We start from the raw sequence: 20,000 nt of genomic DNA, 5'->3' as shown, positions 1-20,000 counted from the left end.
GTGGCGACCGGAGGGTCTTTGCAGGGCCTGGATCTCCGAGCCCGTGGGACAGGCGGGAAAGGGTGGCGGCAGCCGGTTGAAGTCCGACCCTGGGCAGCCTCCCGGTCTTACCTCCATAACTTCGGCGAGGAGGGTCCGATCCCCGCGCGGTCGACGGCAGGCGGTAGGGCTCGGAGGGGCGCGGCCTGGTCCGCGAGTGCCCCGGCGCCGCCCCTCTGCCCGTCCGAGGGACAGTAGGAAATGGCCATACCGCTTTCGGCCGATTGCCGCCGGACGTCCGGCCGCATTCGCTCGGTCTGCGCGGCCGGCGGTAGCCGGGGGCGAGGGGCATCGGGCGGTGGCGGAACCAGGCCGGCCCGACCGCTGGGGGCCGCCCGGGCGACGTTTGAATCTGTCGGGTCGGACCGCCGAATCCCGCGGGATTTCGGGATCGAATCTGCGGGTGAATCGGCACCTCGTCCCGCTGTCCGGTTCCCCCCGGTCGACTGCAACGGGTTTCCGAGGCCCGTCGGTCAGGCGCGGTTCGCTCCGCAATCCGCCGGCCGATCGGCACCGGGCGGGGCTCTACGGAAAGAGGGGACCCTCCCGCGTCGAGTGCCGGCGCACCGACCCCGCAGGCTGACCGGAAGGTGAAGACTCACCCCGCTGAATGCCCGGCCCCGGCTACCCTCCGGCTCCGGGGCCATAACTTCGGGGAGGGAGGTCCGATCCCCGCGCGGTCGACGGCAGGCGGTAGGGCTCGGAGGGGCGCGGCCTGGTCCGCGAGTGCCCCGGCGCCGCCCCTCTGCCCGTCCGAGGGACAGTAGGAAATGGCCCATACCGCTTTCCGGCGATTGCCGCCGGACGTCCGGCCGCATTCGCTCGGTCTGCGCGGCCGGGCGGTAGCCGGGGGCGAGGGGCATCGGGCGGTGGCGGAACCAGGCCGGCCCGACCGCTGGGGGCCGCCCGGGCGACGTTTGAATCTGTCGGGTCGGACCGCCGAATCCCGCGGGATTTCGGGATCGAATCTGCGGGTGGAATCGGCACCTCGTCCCGCTGTCCGGTTCCCCCCCCGTCGACTGCAACGGGTTTCCGAGGCCCGTCGGTCAGGGCGCGGTTCGCTCCGCAATCCGCCGGCCGATCGGCACCGGGCGGGGCTCTACGGAAAGAGGGGACCCTCCGGCGTCGAGTGCCGGCGCACCGACCCCGCAGGCTGACCGGGAAGGTTAAGACTCACCCCGCTGAATGCCCGGCCCCGGGCACCCTCCGGCGCCGGGGCCATAACTTCGGGGAGGGAGGTCCGAGCTCCGCGCGGTCGACGGCAGGTGAAAGGGGGCCGGTGCGCCGCGGAAGGCGACAGCAGTCCCGTCAGGCTGCACCTCTGCTCGGGCGAACGGCGTCAGGAAAAGGGGAGAGCACTTCCCCACCGATAGCTCCGGAACGCCCGGACCCATTGGCCCGCGGCACCGGTGGCTGCTAGAGGGCCTCCGGCGCCGTCAGCCGGGGTACGTCCCAGGCCGGCCGGACGGCGGGCAGCCGGAGGCAACGGCCTGGAACGGAGCCAGACTTGAGTCGTTCCGTGTGCCGTGGGCAAAAAGGCAGGGCTGCGGGTCAGCGCAGTTTGGCAAACCTAGCCGCAAGTGCGGGGAAAGGGCGGAGGAGCACACGGACGCCGCCTTCCCAAACTGAGCCCAAAGTGCCCAGGCATGCCCCCTTGATCTCGCCTAATCAGTGAGCCCAAAATAATTTCAGAGTGTGGAAACCTGATCCAAAAAGGTCGAAAAGAACGGCCAGAGATCAAGTCCGAAAGGGGAAATCAGTAACAAGCAAGCAGAGTAATCATTAACCAAAAAGCGCAAAATTATGTTAAAAGTGTGAAATCATTAACCAAAAACTCGAAAATAATGTCCAGAGACTAAGTCCGAAAGGGCAAATGGTTAACCAGTAAGCAGAGTAATCATTAACCAAAAATCGCAAAAGTAAGTAAAAAGTGTGAAATCATTAACCAAAAACCCGAAAATAATGTCCAGAGACTAAGTCCGAAAGGGCAAATGGTTAACCAGTAAGCAGAGTAATCATTAACCAAAAATCGCAAAAGTAAGTAAAAAGTGTGAAATCATTAAACCAAAAACTCGAAAAATAATGTCCAGAGACTAAGTCCGAAAGGGCAAATGGTTAACCAGTAAGCAGAGTAATCATTACCCGAAAAGGCGCAAAAGTAAGTAAAAAGTATGAAATCAGTAACCAAAAAGCGCAAAAAATATGTTAAAAGTGTGAAATCATTAACCAAAAACTCGAAAATAATGTGCAGAGACTAAGTCCGAAAGGGCAAATAATTAACCAGTAAGCAGAGTAATCATTAACCAAAAAGCGCAAAAATATGTTAAAAGTGTGAAATCATTAACCAAAAACTCGAAAATAATGTCCAGAGACTAAGTCCGAAAGGGCAAATAATTAACCAGTAAGCAGAGTAATCATTAACCAAAAAGCGCAAAGTAAGTAAAAAGTGTGAAATCATTAACCAAAAAGTCGAAAATAATGCCCAGAGACTAAGTCCGAAAGGGCAAATGGTTAACCAGTAAGCAGAGTAATCATTAACCAAAATCGCAAAAGTAAGTAAAAAGTATGAAATCAGTAACCAAAAAGCGCAAAAATATGTTAAAAGTGTGAAATCATTAACCAAAGAAGTCGAAAATAATGCCCAGAGACTAAGTCCGAAAGGGCAAATGGTTAACCAGTAAGCAGAGTAATCATTAACCAAAAGGCGCAAAAGTAAGTAAAAAGTATGAAATCAGTAACCAAAAAGCGCAAAAATATGTTAAAAGTGTGAAATCATTAACCAAAAACTCGAAAATAATGTGCAGAGACTAAGTCCGAAAGGGCAAATAATTAACCAGTAAGCAGAGTAATCATTAACCAAAAATCGCAAAAATATGTTAAAAGTGTGAAATCATTAACCAAAAACTCGAAAATAATGTCCAGAGACTAAGTCCGAAAGGGCAAATGGTTAACCAGTAAGCAGAGTAATCATTAACCAAAAATCGCAAAAGTAAGTAAAAAGTGTGAAATCATTAACCAAAAACCCGAAAATAATGTCCAGAGACTAAGTCCGAAAGGGCAAATGGTTAACCAGTAAGCAGAGTAATCATTAACCAAAAATCGCAAAAGTAAGTAAAAAGTGTGAAATCATTAACCAAAAACTCGAAAATAATGTCCAGAGACTAAGTCCGAAAGGGCAAATGGTTAACCAGTAAGCAGAGTAATCATTAACCAAAAGGCGCAAAAGTAAAGTAAAAAGTATGAAATCAGTAACCAAAAAGCGCAAAAATATGTTAAAAGTGTGAAAATCATTAACCAAAAACTCGAAAATAATGTGCAGAGACTAAGTCCGAAAGGGCAAATAATTAACCAGTAAGCAGAGTAATCATTAACCAAAAATCGCAAAAATATGTTAAAAGTGTGAAATCATTAACCAAAAACTCGAAAATAATGTCCAGAGACTAAGTCCGAAAGGGCAAATGGTTAACCAGTAAGCAGAGTAATCATTAACCAAAAATCGCAAAAGTAAGTAAAAAGTGTGAAATCATTAACCAAAAACTCGAAAATAATCTCCAGAGACTAAGTCCGAAAGGGCAAATGGTTAACCAGTAAGCAGAGTAATCATTAACCAAAAATCGCAAAAGTAAGTAAAAAGTATGAAATCAGTAACCAAAAAGCGCAAAAATATGTTAAAAGTGTGAAATCATTAACCAAAAACTCGAAAATAATGTGCAGAGACTAAGTCCGAAAGGGCAAATAATTAACCAGTAAGCAGAGTAATCATTAACCAAAAATCGCAAAATATGTTAAAAGTGTGAAATCATTAACCAAAAACTCGAAAATAATGTCCAGAGACTAAGTCCGAAAGGGCAAATGGTTAACCAGTAAGCAGAGTAATCATTAACCAAAAATCGCAAAAGTAAGTAAAAAGTATGAAATCAGTAACCAAAAAGCGCAAAAATATGTTAAAGTGTGAAATCATTAACCAAAAACTCGAAAATAATGTGCAGAGACTAAGTCCGAAAGGGCAAATAATTAACCAGTAAGCAGAGTAATCATTAACCAAAAATCGCAAAAATATGTTAAAAGTGTGAAATCATTAACCAAAAAGTCGAAAATAATGCCCAGAGACTAAGTCCGAAAGGGCAAATGGTTAACCAGTAAGCAGAGTAATCATTAACCAAAAATCGCAAAAGTAAGTAAAAAGTGTGAAATCATTAACCAAAAACCCGAAAATAATGTCCAGAGACTAAGTCCGAAAGGGCAAATGGTTAACCAGTAAGCAGAGTAATCATTAACCAAAAATCGCAAAAGTAAGTAAAAAGTGTGAAATCATTAACCAAAACTCGAAAATAATGTCCAGAGACTAAGTCCGAAAGGGCAAATGGTTAACCAGTAAGCAGAGTAATCATTAACCAAAAATCGCAAAAGTAAGTAAAAAGTGTGAAATCATTAACCAAAAACTCGAAAATAATGTCCAGAGACTAAGTCCGAAAGGGCAAATGGTTAACCAGTAAGCAGAGTAATCATTAACCAAAAGGCGCAAAAGTAAGTAAAAAGTATGAAATCAGTAACCAAAAAGCGCAAAAATATGTTAAAAGTGTGAAATCATTAACCAAAAACTCGAAAATAATGTGCAGAGACTAAGTCCGAAAGGGCAAATAATTAACCAGTAAGCAGAGTAATCATTAACCAAAAATCGCAAAAATATGTTAAAAGTGTGAAATCATTAACCAAAAACTCGAAAATAATGTCCAGAGACTAAGTCCGAAAGGGCAAATGGTTAACCAGTAAGCAGAGTAATCATTAACCAAAAATCGCAAAAGTAAGTAAAAAGTATGAAATCAGTAACCAAAAAGCGCAAAAATATGTTAAAAGTGTGAAATCATTAACCAAAAACTCGAAAATAATGTGCAGAGACTAAGTCCGAAAGGGCAAATAATTAACCAGTAAGCAGAGTAATCATTAACCAAAAATCGCAAAAATATGTTAAAAGTGTGAAATCATTAACCAAAAAGTCGAAAATAATGCCAGAGACTAAGTCCGAAAGGGCAAATGGTTAACCAGTAAGCAGAGTAATCATTAACCAAAAATCGCAAAAGTAAGTAAAAAGTGTGAAATCATTAACCAAAAACCCGAAAATAATGTCCAGAGACTAAGTCCGAAAGGGCAAATGGTTAACCAGTAAGCAGAGTAATCATTAACCAAAAATCGCAAAAGTAAGTAAAAAGTGTGAAATCATTAACCAAAAACTCGAAAATAATGTCCAGAGACTAAGTCCGAAAGGGCAAATGGTTAACCAGTAAGCAGAGTAATCATTAACCAAAAGGCGCAAAAGTAAGTAAAAAGTATGAAATCAGTAACCAAAAAGCGCAAAAATATGTTAAAAGTGTGAAATCATTAACCAAAAACTCGAAAATAATGTGCAGAGACTAAGTCCGAAAGGGCAAATAATTAACCAGTAAGCAGAGTAATCATTAACCAAAAAGCGCAAAAATATGTTAAAAGTGTGAAATCATTAACCAAAAACTCGAAAATAATGTCCAGAGACTAAGTCCGAAAGGGCAAATAATTAACCAGTAAGCAGAGTAATCATTAACCAAAAAGCGCAAAAGTAAGTAAAAAGTGTGAAATCATTAACCAAAAAGTCGAAAATAATGCCCAGAGACTAAGTCCGAAAGGGCAAATGGTTAACCAGTAAGCAGAGTAATCATTAACCAAAAATCGCAAAAGTAAGTAAAAAGTATGAAATCAGTAACCAAAAAGCGCAAAAATATGTTAAAAGTGTGAAATCATTAACCAAAAAGTCGAAAATAATGCCCAGAGACTAAGTCCGAAAGGGCAAATGGTTAACCAGTAAGCAGAGTAATCATTAACCAAAAGGCGCAAAAGTAAGTAAAAAGTATGAAATCAGTAACCAAAAAGCGCAAAAATATGTTAAAAAGTGTGAAATCATTAACCAAAAACTCGAAAATAATGTGCAGAGACTAAGTCCGAAAGGGCAAATAATTAACCAGTAAGCAGAGTAATCATTAACCAAAAATCGCAAAAATATGTTAAAAGTGTGAAATCATTAACCAAAAACTCGAAAATAATGTCCAGAGACTAAGTCCGAAAGGGCAAATGGTTAACCAGTAAGCAGAGTAATCATTAACCAAAAATCGCAAAAGTAAGTAAAAAAGTGTGAAATCATTAACCAAAAACCCGAAAATAATGTCCAGAGACTAAGTCCGAAAGGGCAAATGGTTAACCAGTAAGCAGAGTAATCATTAACCAAAAATCGCAAAAAGTAAGTAAAAAGTGTGAAATCATTAACCAAAAACTCGAAAATAATGTCCAGAGACTAAGTCCGAAAGGGCAAATGGTTAACCAGTAAGCAGAGTAATCATTAACCAAAAGGCGCAAAAGTAAGTAAAAGTATGAAATCAGTAACCAAAAAGCGCAAAAATATGTTAAAAGTGTGAAATCATTAACCAAAAACTCGAAAATAATGTGCAGAGACTAAGTCCGAAAGGGCAAATAATTAACCAGTAAGCAGAGTAATCATTAACCAAAAATCGCAAAAATATGTTAAAAGTGTGAAATCATTAACCAAAAACTCGAAAATAATGTCCAGAGACTAAGTCCGAAAGGGCAAATGGTTAACCAGTAAGCAGAGTAATCATTAACCAAAAATCGCAAAAGTAAGTAAAAAGTGTGAAATCATTAACCAAAAACTCGAAAATAATCTCCAGAGACTAAGTCCGAAAGGGCAAATGGTTAACCAGTAAGCAGAGTAATCATTAACCAAAAATCGCAAAAGTAAGTAAAAAGTATGAAATCAGTAACCAAAAAGCGCAAAAATATGTTAAAAGTGTGAAATCATTAACCAAAAACTCGAAAATAATGTGCAGAGACTAAGTCCGAAAGGGCAAATAATTAACCAGTAAGCAGAGTAATCATTAACCAAAAATCGCAAAAATATGTTAAAAGTGTGAAATCATTAACCAAAAACTCGAAAATAATGTCCAGAGACTAAGTCCGAAAGGGCAAATGGTTAACCAGTAAGCAGAGTAATCATTAACCAAAAATCGCAAAAGTAAGTAAAAAGTATGAAATCAGTAACCAAAAAGCGCAAAAATATGTTAAAAGTGTGAAATCATTAACCAAAAACTCGAAAATAATGTGCAGAGACTAAGTCCGAAAGGGCAAATAATTAACCAGTAAGCAGAGTAATCATTAACCAAAAATCGCAAAAATATGTTAAAAGTGTGAAATCATTAACCAAAAACTCGAAATAATGTGCAGAGACTAAGTCCGAAAGGGCAAATAATTAACCAGTAAGCAGAGTAATCATTAACCAAAAATCGCAAAAATATGTTAAAAGTGTGAAATCATTAACCAAAAAGTCGAAAATAATGCCCAGAGACTAAGTCCGAAAGGGCAAATGGTTAACCAGTAAGCAGAGTAATCATTAACCAAAAATCGCAAAAGTAAGTAAAAAGTGTGAAATCATTAACCAAAAACCCGAAAATAATGTCCAGAGACTAAGTCCGAAAGGGCAAATGGTTAACCAGTAAGCAGAGTAATCATTAACCAAAAATCGCAAAAGTAAGTAAAAAGTGTGAAATCATTAACCAAAAACTCGAAAATAATGTCCAGAGACTAAGTCCGAAAGGGCAAATGGTTAACCAGTAAGCAGAGTAATCATTAACCAAAAGGCGCAAAAGTAAGTAAAAAGTATGAAATCAGTAACCAAAAAGCGCAAAAATATGTTAAAAGTGTGAAATCATTAACCAAAAACTCGAAAATAATGTGCAGAGACTAAGTCCGAAAGGGCAAATAATTAACCAGTAAGCAGAGTAATCATTAACCAAAAAGCGCAAAAATATGTTAAAAGTGTGAAATCATTAACCAAAAACTCGAAAATAATGTCCAGAGACTAAGTCCGAAAGGGCAAATAATTAACCAGTAAGCAGAGTAATCATTAACCAAAAAGCGCAAAAGTAAGTAAAAAGTGTGAAATCATTAACCAAAAAGTCGAAAATAATGCCCAGAGACTAAGTCCGAAAGGGCAAATGGTTAACCAGTAAGCAGAGTAATCATTAACCAAAAATCGCAAAAGTAAGTAAAAAGTATGAAATCAGTAACCAAAAAGCGCAAAAATATGTTAAAAGTGTGAAATCATTAACCAAAAAGTCGAAAATAATGCCCAGAGACTAAGTCCGAAAGGGCAAATGGTTAACCAGTAAGCAGAGTAATCATTAACCAAAAGGCGCAAAAGTAAGTAAAAAGTATGAAATCAGTAACCAAAAAGCGCAAAAATATGTTAAAAGTGTGAAATCATTAACCAAAAACTCGAAAATAATGTGCAGAGACTAAGTCCGAAAGGGCAAATAATTAACCAGTAAGCAGAGTAATCATTAACCAAAAATCGCAAAAATATGTTAAAAGTGTGAAATCATTAACCAAAAACTCGAAAATAATGTCCAGAGACTAAGTCCGAAAGGGCAAATGGTTAACCAGTAAGCAGAGTAATCATTAACCAAAAATCGCAAAAGTAAGTAAAAAGTGTGAAATCATTAACCAAAAACCCGAAAATAATGTCCAGAGACTAAGTCCGAAAGGGCAAATGGTTAACCAGTAAGCAGAGTAATCATTAACCAAAAATCGCAAAAGTAAGTAAAAAGTGTGAAATCATTAACCCAAAAACTCGAAAATAATGTCCAGAGACTAAGTCCGAAAGGGCAAATGGTTAACCAGTAAGCAGAGTAATCATTAACCAAAAGGCGCAAAAGTAAGTAAAAAGTATGAAATCAGTAACCAAAAAGCGCAAAAATATGTTAAAAGTGTGAAATCATTAACCAAAAACTCGAAAATAATGTGCAGAGACTAAGTCCGAAAGGGCAAATAATTAACCAGTAAGCAGAGTAATCATTAACCAAAAATCGCAAAAATATGTTAAAAGTGTGAAATCATTAACCAAAAACTCGAAAATAATGTCCAGAGACTAAGTCCGAAAGGGCAAATGGTTAACCAGTAAGCAGAGTAATCATTAACCAAAAATCGCAAAAGTAAGTAAAAAGTGTGAAATCATTAACCAAAAACTCGAAAATAATCTCCAGAGACTAAGTCCGAAAGGGCAAATGGTTAACCAGTAAGCAGAGTAATCATTAACCAAAAATCGCAAAAGTAAGTAAAAAGTATGAAATCAGTAACCAAAAAGCGCAAAAATATGTTAAAAGTGTGAAATCATTAACCAAAAACTCGAAAATAATGTGCAGAGACTAAGTCCGAAAGGGCAAATAATTAACCAGTAAGCAGAGTAATCATTAACCAAAAATCGCAAAAATATGTTAAAAGTGTGAAATCATTAACCAAAAACTCGAAAATAATGTCCAGAGACTAAGTCCGAAAGGGCAAATGGTTAACCAGTAAGCAGAGTAATCATTAACCAAAAATCGCAAAAGTAAGTAAAAAGTATGAAATCAGTAACCAAAAAGCGCAAAAATATGTTAAAAGTGTGAAATCATTAACCAAAAACTCGAAAATAATGTGCAGAGACTAAGTCCGAAAGGGCAAATAATTAACCAGTAAGCAGAGTAATCATTAACCAAAAATCGCAAAAATATGTTAAAAGTGTGAAATCATTAACCAAAAAGTCGAAAATAATGCCCAGAGACTAAGTCCGAAAGGGCAAATGGTTAACCAGTAAGCAGAGTAATCATTAACCAAAAATCGCAAAAGTAAGTAAAAAGTGTGAAATCATTAACCAAAAACCCGAAAATAATGTCCAGAGACTAAGTCCGAAAGGGCAAATGGTTAACCAGTAAGCAGAGTAATCATTAACCAAAAATCGCAAAAGTAAGTAAAAAGTGTGAAATCATTAACCAAAAACTCGAAAATAATGTCCAGAGACTAAGTCCGAAAGGGCAAATGGTTAACCAGTAAGCAGAGTAATCATTAACCAAAAGGCGCAAAAGTAAGTAAAAAGTATGAAATCAGTAACCAAAAAGCGCAAAAATATGTTAAAAGTGTGAAATCATTAACCAAAAACTCGAAAATAATGTGCAGAGACTAAGTCCGAAAGGGCAAATAATTAACCAGTAAGCAGAGTAATCATTAACCAAAAAGCGCAAAAATATGTTAAAAGTGTGAAATCATTAACCAAAAACTCGAAAATAATGTCCAGAGACTAAGTCCGAAAGGGCAAATAATTAACCAGTAAGCAGAGTAATCATTAACCAAAAAGCGCAAAAGTAAGTAAAAAGTGTGAAATCATTAACCAAAAAGTCGAAAATAATGCCCAGAGACTAAGTCCGAAAGGGCAAATGGTTAACCAGTAAGCAGAGTAATCATTAACCAAAAATCGCAAAAGTAAGTAAAAAGTATGAAATCAGTAACCAAAAAGCGCAAAAATATGTTAAAAGTGTGAAATCATTAACCAAAAAGTCGAAAATAATGCCCAGAGACTAAGTCCGAAAGGGCAAATGGTTAACCAGTAAGCAGAGTAATCATTAACCAAAAGGCGCAAAAGTAAGTAAAAAGTATGAAATCAGTAACCAAAAAGCGCAAAAATATGTTAAAAGTGTGAAATCATTAACCAAAAACTCGAAAATAATGTGCAGAGACTAAGTCCGAAAGGGCAAATAATTAACCAGTAAGCAGAGTAATCATTAACCAAAAATCGCAAAAGTAAGTAAAAAGTATGAAATCAGTAACCAAAAAGCGCAAAAATATGTTAAAAGTGTGAAATCATTAACCAAAAAGTCGAAAATAATGCCCAGAGACTAAGTCCGAAAGGGCAAATGGTTAACCAGTAAGCAGAGTAATCATTAACCAAAAGGCGCAAAAGTAAGTAAAAAGTATGAAATCAGTAACCAAAAAGCGCAAAAATATGTTAAAAGTGTGAAATCATTAACCAAAAACTCGAAAATAATGTGCAGAGACTAAGTCCGAAAGGGCAAATAATTAACCAGTAAGCAGAGTAATCATTAACCAAAAATCGCAAAAATATGTTAAAAGTGTGAAATCATTAACCAAAAACTCGAAAATAATGTCCAGAGACTAAGTCCGAAAGGGCAAATGGTTAACCAGTAAGCAGAGTAATCATTAACCAAAAATCGCAAAAGTAAGTAAAAAGTGTGAAATCATTAACCAAAAACCCGAAAATAATGTCCAGAGACTAAGTCCGAAAGGGCAAATGGTTAACCAGTAAGCAGAGTAATCATTAACCAAAAATCGCAAAAGTAAGTAAAAAGTGTGAAATCATTAACCAAAAACTCGAAAATAATGTCCAGAGACTAAGTCCGAAAGGGCAAATGGTTAACCAGTAAGCAGAGTAATCATTAACCAAAAGGCGCAAAAGTAAGTAAAAAAGTATGAAATCAGTAACCAAAAAGCGCAAAAATATGTTAAAAGTGTGAAATCATTAACCAAAAACTCGAAAATAATGTGCAGAGACTAAGTCCGAAAGGGCAAATAATTAACCAGTAAGCAGAGTAATCATTAACCAAAAATCGCAAAAATATGTTAAAAGTGTGAAATCATTAACCAAAAACTCGAAAATAATGTCCAGAGACTAAGTCCGAAAGGGCAAATGGTTAACCAGTAAGCAGAGTAATCATTAACCAAAAATCGCAAAAGTAAGTAAAAAGTGTGAAATCATTAACCAAAAACTCGAAAATAATCTCCAGAGACTAAGTCCGAAAGGGCAAATGGTTAACCAGTAAGCAGAGTAATCATTAACCAAAAATCGCAAAAGTAAGTAAAAAGTATGAAATCAGTAACCAAAAAGCGCAAAAATATGTTAAAAGTGTGAAATCATTAACCAAAAACTCGAAAATAATGTGCAGAGACTAAGTCCGAAAGGGCAAATAATTAACCAGTAAGCAGAGTAATCATTAACCAAAAATCGCAAAAATATGTTAAAAGTGTGAAATCATTAACCAAAAACTCGAAAATAATGTCCAGAGACTAAGTCCGAAAGGGCAAATGGTTAACCAGTAAGCAGAGTAATCATTAACCAAAAATCGCAAAAGTAAGTAAAAAGTATGAAATCAGTAACCAAAAAGCGCAAAAATATGTTAAAAGTGTGAAATCATTAACCAAAAACTCGAAAATAATGTGCAGAGACTAAGTCCGAAAGGGCAAATAATTAACCAGTAAGCAGAGTAATCATTAACCAAAAATCGCAAAAATATGTTAAAAGTGTGAAATCATTAACCAAAAAGTCGAAAATAATGCCCAGAGACTAAGTCCGAAAGGGCAAATGGTTAACCAGTAAGCAGAGTAATCATTAACCAAAAATCGCAAAAGTAAGTAAAAAGTGTGAAATCATTAACCAAAAACCCGAAAATAATGTCCAGAGACTAAGTCCGAAAGGGCAAATGGTTAACCAGTAAGCAGAGTAATCATTAACCAAAAATCGCAAAAGTAAGTAAAAAGTGTGAAATCATTAACCAAAAACTCGAAAATAATGTCCAGAGACTAAGTCCGAAAGGGCAAATGGTTAACCAGTAAGCAGAGTAATCATTAACCAAAAATCGCAAAAGTAAGTAAAAAGTGTGAAATCATTAACCAAAAACTCGAAAATAATGTCCAGAGACTAAGTCCGAAAGGGCAAATGGTTAACCAGTAAGCAGAGTAATCATTAACCAAAAGGCGCAAAAGTAAGTAAAAAGTATGAAATCAGTAACCAAAAAGCGCAAAAATATGTTAAAAGTGTGAAATCATTAACCAAAAACTCGAAAATAATGTGCAGAGACTAAGTCCGAAAGGGCAAATAATTAACCAGTAAGCAGAGTAATCATTAACCAAAAATCGCAAAAATATGTTAAAAGTGTGAAATCATTAACCAAAAACTCGAAAATAATGTCCAGAGACTAAGTCCGAAAGGGCAAATGGTTAACCAGTAAGCAGAGTAATCATTAACCAAAAATCGCAAAAGTAAGTAAAAAGTATGAAATCAGTAACCAAAAAGCGCAAAAATATGTTAAAAGTGTGAAATCATTAACCAAAAACTCGAAAATAATGTGCAGAGACTAAGTCCGAAAGGGCAAATAATTAACCAGTAAGCAGAGTAATCATTAACCAAAAATCGCAAAAATATGTTAAAAGTGTGAAATCATTAACCAAAAAGTCGAAAATAATGCCCAGAGACTAAGTCCGAAAGGGCAAATGGTTAACCAGTAAGCAGAGTAATCATTAACCAAAAATCGCAAAAGTAAGTAAAAAGTGTGAAATCATTAACCAAAAACCCGAAAATAATGTCCAGAGACTAAGTCCGAAAGGGCAAATGGTTAACCAGTAAGCAGAGTAATCATTAACCAAAAATCGCAAAAGTAAGTAAAAAGTGTGAAATCATTAACCAAAAACTCGAAAATAATGTCCAGAGACTAAGTCCGAAAGGGCAAATGGTTAACCAGTAAGCAGAGTAATCATTAACCAAAAGGCGCAAAAGTAAGTAAAAAGTATGAAATCAGTAACCAAAAAGCGCAAAAATATGTTAAAAGTGTGAAATCATTAACCAAAAACTCGAAAATAATGTGCAGAGACTAAGTCCGAAAGGGCAAATAATTAACCAGTAAGCAGAGTAATCATTAACCAAAAAGCGCAAAAATATGTTAAAAGTGTGAAATCATTAACCAAAAACTCGAAAATAATGTCCAGAGACTAAGTCCGAAAGGGCAAATAATTAACCAGTAAGCAGAGTAATCATTAACCAAAAAGCGCAAAAGTAAGTAAAAAGTGTGAAATCATTAACCAAAAAGTCGAAAATAATGCCCAGAGACTAAGTCCGAAAGGGCAAATGGTTAACCAGTAAGCAGAGTAATCATTAACCAAAAATCGCAAAAGTAAGTAAAAAGTATGAAATCAGTAACCAAAAAGCGCAAAAATATGTTAAAAGTGTGAAATCATTAACCAAAAAGTCGAAAATAATGCCCAGAGACTAAGTCCGAAAGGGCAAATGGTTAACCAGTAAGCAGAGTAATCATTAACCAAAAGGCGCAAAAGTAAGTAAAAAGTATGAAATCAGTAACCAAAAAGCGCAAAAATATGTTAAAAGTGTGAAATCATTAACCAAAAACTCGAAAATAATGTGCAGAGACTAAGTCCGAAAGGGCAAATAATTAACCAGTAAGCAGAGTAATCATTAACCAAAAATCGCAAAAATATGTTAAAAGTGTGAAATCATTAACCAAAAACTCGAAAATAATGTCCAGAGACTAAGTCCGAAAGGGCAAATGGTTAACCAGTAAGCAGAGTAATCATTAACCAAAAATCGCAAAAGTAAGTAAAAAGTGTGAAATCATTAACCAAAAACCCGAAAATAATGTCCAGAGACTAAGTCCGAAAGGGCAAATGGTTAACCAGTAAGCAGAGTAATCATTAACCAAAAATCGCAAAAGTAAGTAAAAAGTGTGAAATCATTAACCAAAAACTCGAAAATAATGTCCAGAGACTAAGTCCGAAAGGGCAAATGGTTAACCAGTAAGCAGAGTAATCATTAACCAAAAGGCGCAAAAGTAAGTAAAAAGTATGAAATCAGTAACCAAAAAGCGCAAAAATATGTTAAAAGTGTGAAATCATTAACCAAAAACTCGAAAATAATGTGCAGAGACTAAGTCCGAAAGGGCAAATAATTAACCAGTAAGCAGAGTAATCATTAACCAAAAATCGCAAAAATATGTTAAAAGTGTGAAATCATTAACCAAAAACTCGAAAATAATGTCCAGAGACTAAGTCCGAAAGGGCAAATGGTTAACCAGTAAGCAGAGTAATCATTAACCAAAAATCGCAAAAGTAAGTAAAAAGTGTGAAATCATTAACCAAAAACTCGAAAATAATCTCCAGAGACTAAGTCCGAAAGGGCAAATGGTTAACCAGTAAGCAGAGTAATCATTAACCAAAAATCGCAAAAGTAAGTAAAAAGTATGAAATCAGTAACCAAAAAGCGCAAAAATATGTTAAAAGTGTGAAATCATTAACCAAAAACTCGAAAATAATGTGCAGAGACTAAGTCCGAAAGGGCAAATAATTAACCAGTAAGCAGAGTAATCATTAACCAAAAATCGCAAAAATATGTTAAAAGTGTGAAATCATTAACCAAAAACTCGAAAATAATGTCCAGAGACTAAGTCCGAAAGGGCAAATGGTTAACCAGTAAGCAGAGTAATCATTAACCAAAAATCGCAAAAGTAAGTAAAAAGTATGAAATCAGTAACCAAAAAGCGCAAAAATATGTTAAAAGTGTGAAATCATTAACCAAAAACTCGAAAATAATGTGCAGAGACTAAGTCCGAAAGGGCAAATAATTAACCAGTAAGCAGAGTAATCATTAACCAAAAATCGCAAAAATATGTTAAAAGTGTGAAATCATTAACCAAAAAGTCGAAAATAATGCCCAGAGACTAAGTCCGAAAGGGCAAATGGTTAACCAGTAAGCAGAGTAATCATTAACCAAAAATCGCAAAAGTAAGTAAAAAGTGTGAAATCATTAACCAAAAACCCGAAAATAATGTCCAGAGACTAAGTCCGAAAGGGCAAATGGTTAACCAGTAAGCAGAGTAATCATTAACCAAAAATCGCAAAAGTAAGTAAAAAGTGTGAAATCATTAACCAAAAACTCGAAAATAATGTCCAGAGACTAAGTCCGAAAGGGCAAATGGTTAACCAGTAAGCAGAGTAATCATTAACCAAAAGGCGCAAAAGTAAGTAAAAAGTATGAAATCAGTAACCAAAAAGCGCAAAAATATGTTAAAAGTGTGAAATCATTAACCAAAAACTCGAAAATAATGTGCAGAGACTAAGTCCGAAAGGGCAAATAATTAACCAGTAAGCAGAGTAATCATTAACCAAAAAGCGCAAAAATATGTTAAAAGTGTGAAATCATTAACCAAAAACTCGAAAATAATGTCCAGAGACTAAGTCCGAAAGGGCAAATAATTAACCAGTAAGCAGAGTAATCATTAACCAAAAAGCGCAAAAGTAAGTAAAAAGTGTGAAATCATTAACCAAAAAGTCGAAAATAATGCCCAGAGACTAAGTCCGAAAGGGCAAATGGTTAACCAGTAAGCAGAGTAATCATTAACCAAAAATCGCAAAAGTAAGTAAAAAGTATGAAATCAGTAACCAAAAAGCGCAAAAATATGTTAAAAGTGTGAAATCATTAACCAAAAAGTCGAAAATAATGCCCAGAGACTAAGTCCGAAAGGGCAAATGGTTAACCAGTAAGCAGAGTAATCATTAACCAAAAGGCGCAAAAGTAAGTAAAAAGTATGAAATCAGTAACCAAAAAGCGCAAAAATATGTTAAAAGTGTGAAATCATTAACCAAAAACTCGAAAATAATGTGCAGAGACTAAGTCCGAAAGGGCAAATAATTAACCAGTAAGCAGAGTAATCATTAACCAAAAATCGCAAAAATATGTTAAAAGTGTGAAATCATTAACCAAAAACTCGAAAATAATGTCCAGAGACTAAGTCCGAAAGGGCAAATGGTTAACCAGTAAGCAGAGTAATCATTAACCAAAAATCGCAAAAGTAAGTAAAAAGTGTGAAATCATTAACCAAAAACCCGAAAATAATGTCCAGAGACTAAGTCCGAAAGGGCAAATGGTTAACCAGTAAGCAGAGTAATCATTAACCAAAAATCGCAAAAGTAAGTAAAAAGTGTGAAATCATTAACCAAAAACTCGAAAATAATGTCCAGAGACTAAGTCCGAAAGGGCAAATGGTTAACCAGTAAGCAGAGTAATCATTAACCAAAAGGCGCAAAAGTAAGTAAAAAGTATGAAATCAGTAACCAAAAAGCGCAAAAATATGTTAAAAGTGTGAAATCATTAACCAAAAACTCGAAAATAATGTGCAGAGACTAAGTCCGAAAGGGCAAATAATTAACCAGTAAGCAGAGTAATCATTAACCAAAAATCGCAAAAATATGTTAAAAGTGTGAAATCATTAACCAAAAACTCGAAAATAATGTCCAGAGACTAAGTCCGAAAGGGCAAATGGTTAACCAGTAAGCAGAGTAATCATTAACCAAAAATCGCAAAAGTAAGTAAAAAGTGTGAAATCATTAACCAAAAACTCGAAAATAATCTCCAGAGACTAAGTCCGAAAGGGCAAATGGTTAACCAGTAAGCAGAGTAATCATTAACCAAAAATCGCAAAAGTAAGTAAAAAGTATGAAATCAGTAACCAAAAAGCGCAAAAATATGTTAAAAGTGTGAAATCATTAACCAAAAACTCGAAAATAATGTGCAGAGACTAAGTCCGAAAGGGCAAATAATTAACTAGTAAGCAGAGTAATCATTAACCAAAAATCGCAAAAATATGTTAAAAGTGTGAAATCATTAACCAAAAACTCGAAAATAATGTCCAGAGACTAAGTCCGAAAGGGCAAATGGTTAACCAGTAAGCAGAGTAATCATTAACCAAAAATCGCAAAAGTAAGTAAAAAGTATGAAATCAGTAACCAAAAAGCGCAAAAATATGTTAAAAGTGTGAAATCATTAACCAAAAACTCGAAAATAATGTGCAGAGACTAAGTCCGAAAGGGCAAATAATTAACCAGTAAGCAGAGTAATCATTAACCAAAAATCGCAAAAATATGTTAAAAGTGTGAAATCATTAACCAAAAAGTCGAAAATAATGCCCAGAGACTAAGTCCGAAAGGGCAAATGGTTAACCAGTAAGCAGAGTAATCATTAACCAAAAATCGCAAAAGTAAGTAAAAAGTGTGAAATCATTAACCAAAAACCCGAAAATAATGTCCAGAGACTAAGTCCGAAAGGGCAAATGGTTAACCAGTAAGCAGAGTAATCATTAACCAAAAATCGCAAAAGTAAGTAAAAAGTGTGAAATCATTAACCAAAAACTCGAAAATAATGTCCAGAGACTAAGTCCGAAAGGGCAAATGGTTAACCAGTAAGCAGAGTAATCATTAACCAAAAGGCGCAAAAGTAAGTAAAAAGTATGAAATCAGTAACCAAAAAGCGCAAAAATATGTTAAAAGTGTGAAATCATTAACCAAAAACTCGAAAATAATGTGCAGAGACTAAGTCCGAAAGGGCAAATAATTAACCAGTAAGCAGAGTAATCATTAACCAAAAAGCGCAAAAATATGTTAAAAGTGTGAAATCATTAACCAAAAACTCGAAAATAATGTCCAGAGACTAAGTCCGAAAGGGCAAATAATTAACCAGTAAGCAGAGTAATCATTAACCAAAAAGCGCAAAAGTAAGTAAAAAGTGTGAAATCATTAACCAAAAAGTCGAAAATAATGCCCAGAGACTAAGTCCGAAAGGGCAAATGGTTAACCAGAAAATCAGTCGAATAATGTCCAGAGACTAAGTCCGAAAGGGCAAATGGTTAACCAGTGGAAGGGCGATCAAGCGGAAAAATTTGCCCCGGTTACCCGGGATGGAGTTCCAGAGGTCCGGCCAGAGTTGTCAAATTCGTCCCGCTGATCGGACGCTTGTCATTCGGGTGGCTGGGGGTTGGCGGGGTATCTGCACAGTAGTAGGAGGTGGCAAGTCGGGACTTGGACGTTTATTCCAAGAGTCCACCCGAGCCTCCAGGTCTGCAGAGACCGACCCTAGCTGCCGCCCAACCGACTTTTAAGCCTTTTTCGGATGGGGATTTTTTCCCATTTTCGTCCATTTTTCGGGTTTTCTGTCGGGCTTAATAGGCGGCAGCCTGACCCCCCGGCCGAGGCGGGGGGCGCACTCTCCCTTGCGTAAGGGTCCGGATTTGCCCCGGAAAGTGCCCCCGACGGCCTCCCGACCCGGGTGCCTGCAGGGCGGGGGGAAAGGGTAGTCCCAGCCGCAGGAAATCATTAACCAAAAGACTTAGCCGTCGGGGCAGAGGCTAAGACCCGGGCTGGTGAAATCATTAACCAAAAGGAATGCACCCTTTTCCGAAAGTGCAGGCCGAAATAAGGCGAGCCTTGGGCCGGGAAGGCCAAAACCCCCAACTCATGGAAGTGTATGGGGTCGGACTCGGCGACTTTCCCGGGCCCCGAGTTGACCTTTCCCCACGGGGGCGGTCAAGTTGCTCCCGCCAAGAGGGCACGTTGCATTTGCTGCCGCTCTAGTCCCCGGGCTAGTTAATCAGTTGCCGTCGGAAGTCCCGATGCCGAAATGAAAAATGGCCGTTGCGGCGATTTGGCGCCTCATTTTCGGAAGGACTACCGGCAGGCAACCCGCCGAATTGACACTTGCGATTCGGGTGGCTGGGGGTTGGCGGGGTACCCGGAGATTTTCGGGAACTCGATTTTCAGAACTTTTGCTGGCAGCGGTTGCACTTGCAAAGTGGCCGAAGAAGTGCTCCCTCAAGGAAGGACCTTCTTTTGAAATAAAAGACCTTCCGAAGAGTGCCTGGAAGTCATTTATGAGCATTTAAGGGTAAATCTGGCGGACTTTCCATGCTCTGTTGCCGGCTCTGAAATATCGCACAGTTGGGTCTAGGCCGGTAGACTGGCTGTGAAAACAGACAAAGTGTTTTGGCGAGCGAGAGAAAACAAGGCCTTGGAACAGATTGGGGGGTGCGGAGGCACACCACACCCACAGGAAAAGAATTAATAAAAAAAAACCAAAGTCTATGACATGTCTGTTGGTACAGTGAGAAAAGCAAAGAAGGGAGGCTGCGATGGCAGAGCAAAGCCGACCTTCATACAGATATACATGTCAAAGAAAGAAACTATGCCCGCAAAAGACTTGGTGCGAAATAACAAGGCTCCTTGTGAACGGTTATCTTTGTCTGTCAGGCGCAGATTGTGGCGGCGTCGCCTGGTTTCCTTGGGTTGCACTACATGTATGTCCTAGTCTCAAACGAAAAGTGCGTGCCCAGAATTTTGTCCAAGTTAGGCGACGCACGCCGGCTGGCATCACCTCTCCGTGCGAGCGCCGAAAGCTTTGGTCGACCTGTTTGGCTACGCTGGTCGCGGTTGCTCCTTACAGTGATGGGGACGGAAAACCGATGCGAGTTGACCAGGCGACG

Source organism: Heterodontus francisci, unplaced genomic scaffold, assembly GCF_036365525.1.
Source record: "Heterodontus francisci isolate sHetFra1 unplaced genomic scaffold, sHetFra1.hap1 HAP1_SCAFFOLD_774, whole genome shotgun sequence".
In the NCBI taxonomy this organism is placed as follows: Eukaryota; Metazoa; Chordata; class Chondrichthyes; order Heterodontiformes; family Heterodontidae; genus Heterodontus; species Heterodontus francisci.
The sequence above is the reverse complement of the archived record's forward strand: the minus strand, read 5'-3'. Positions refer to the sequence as shown.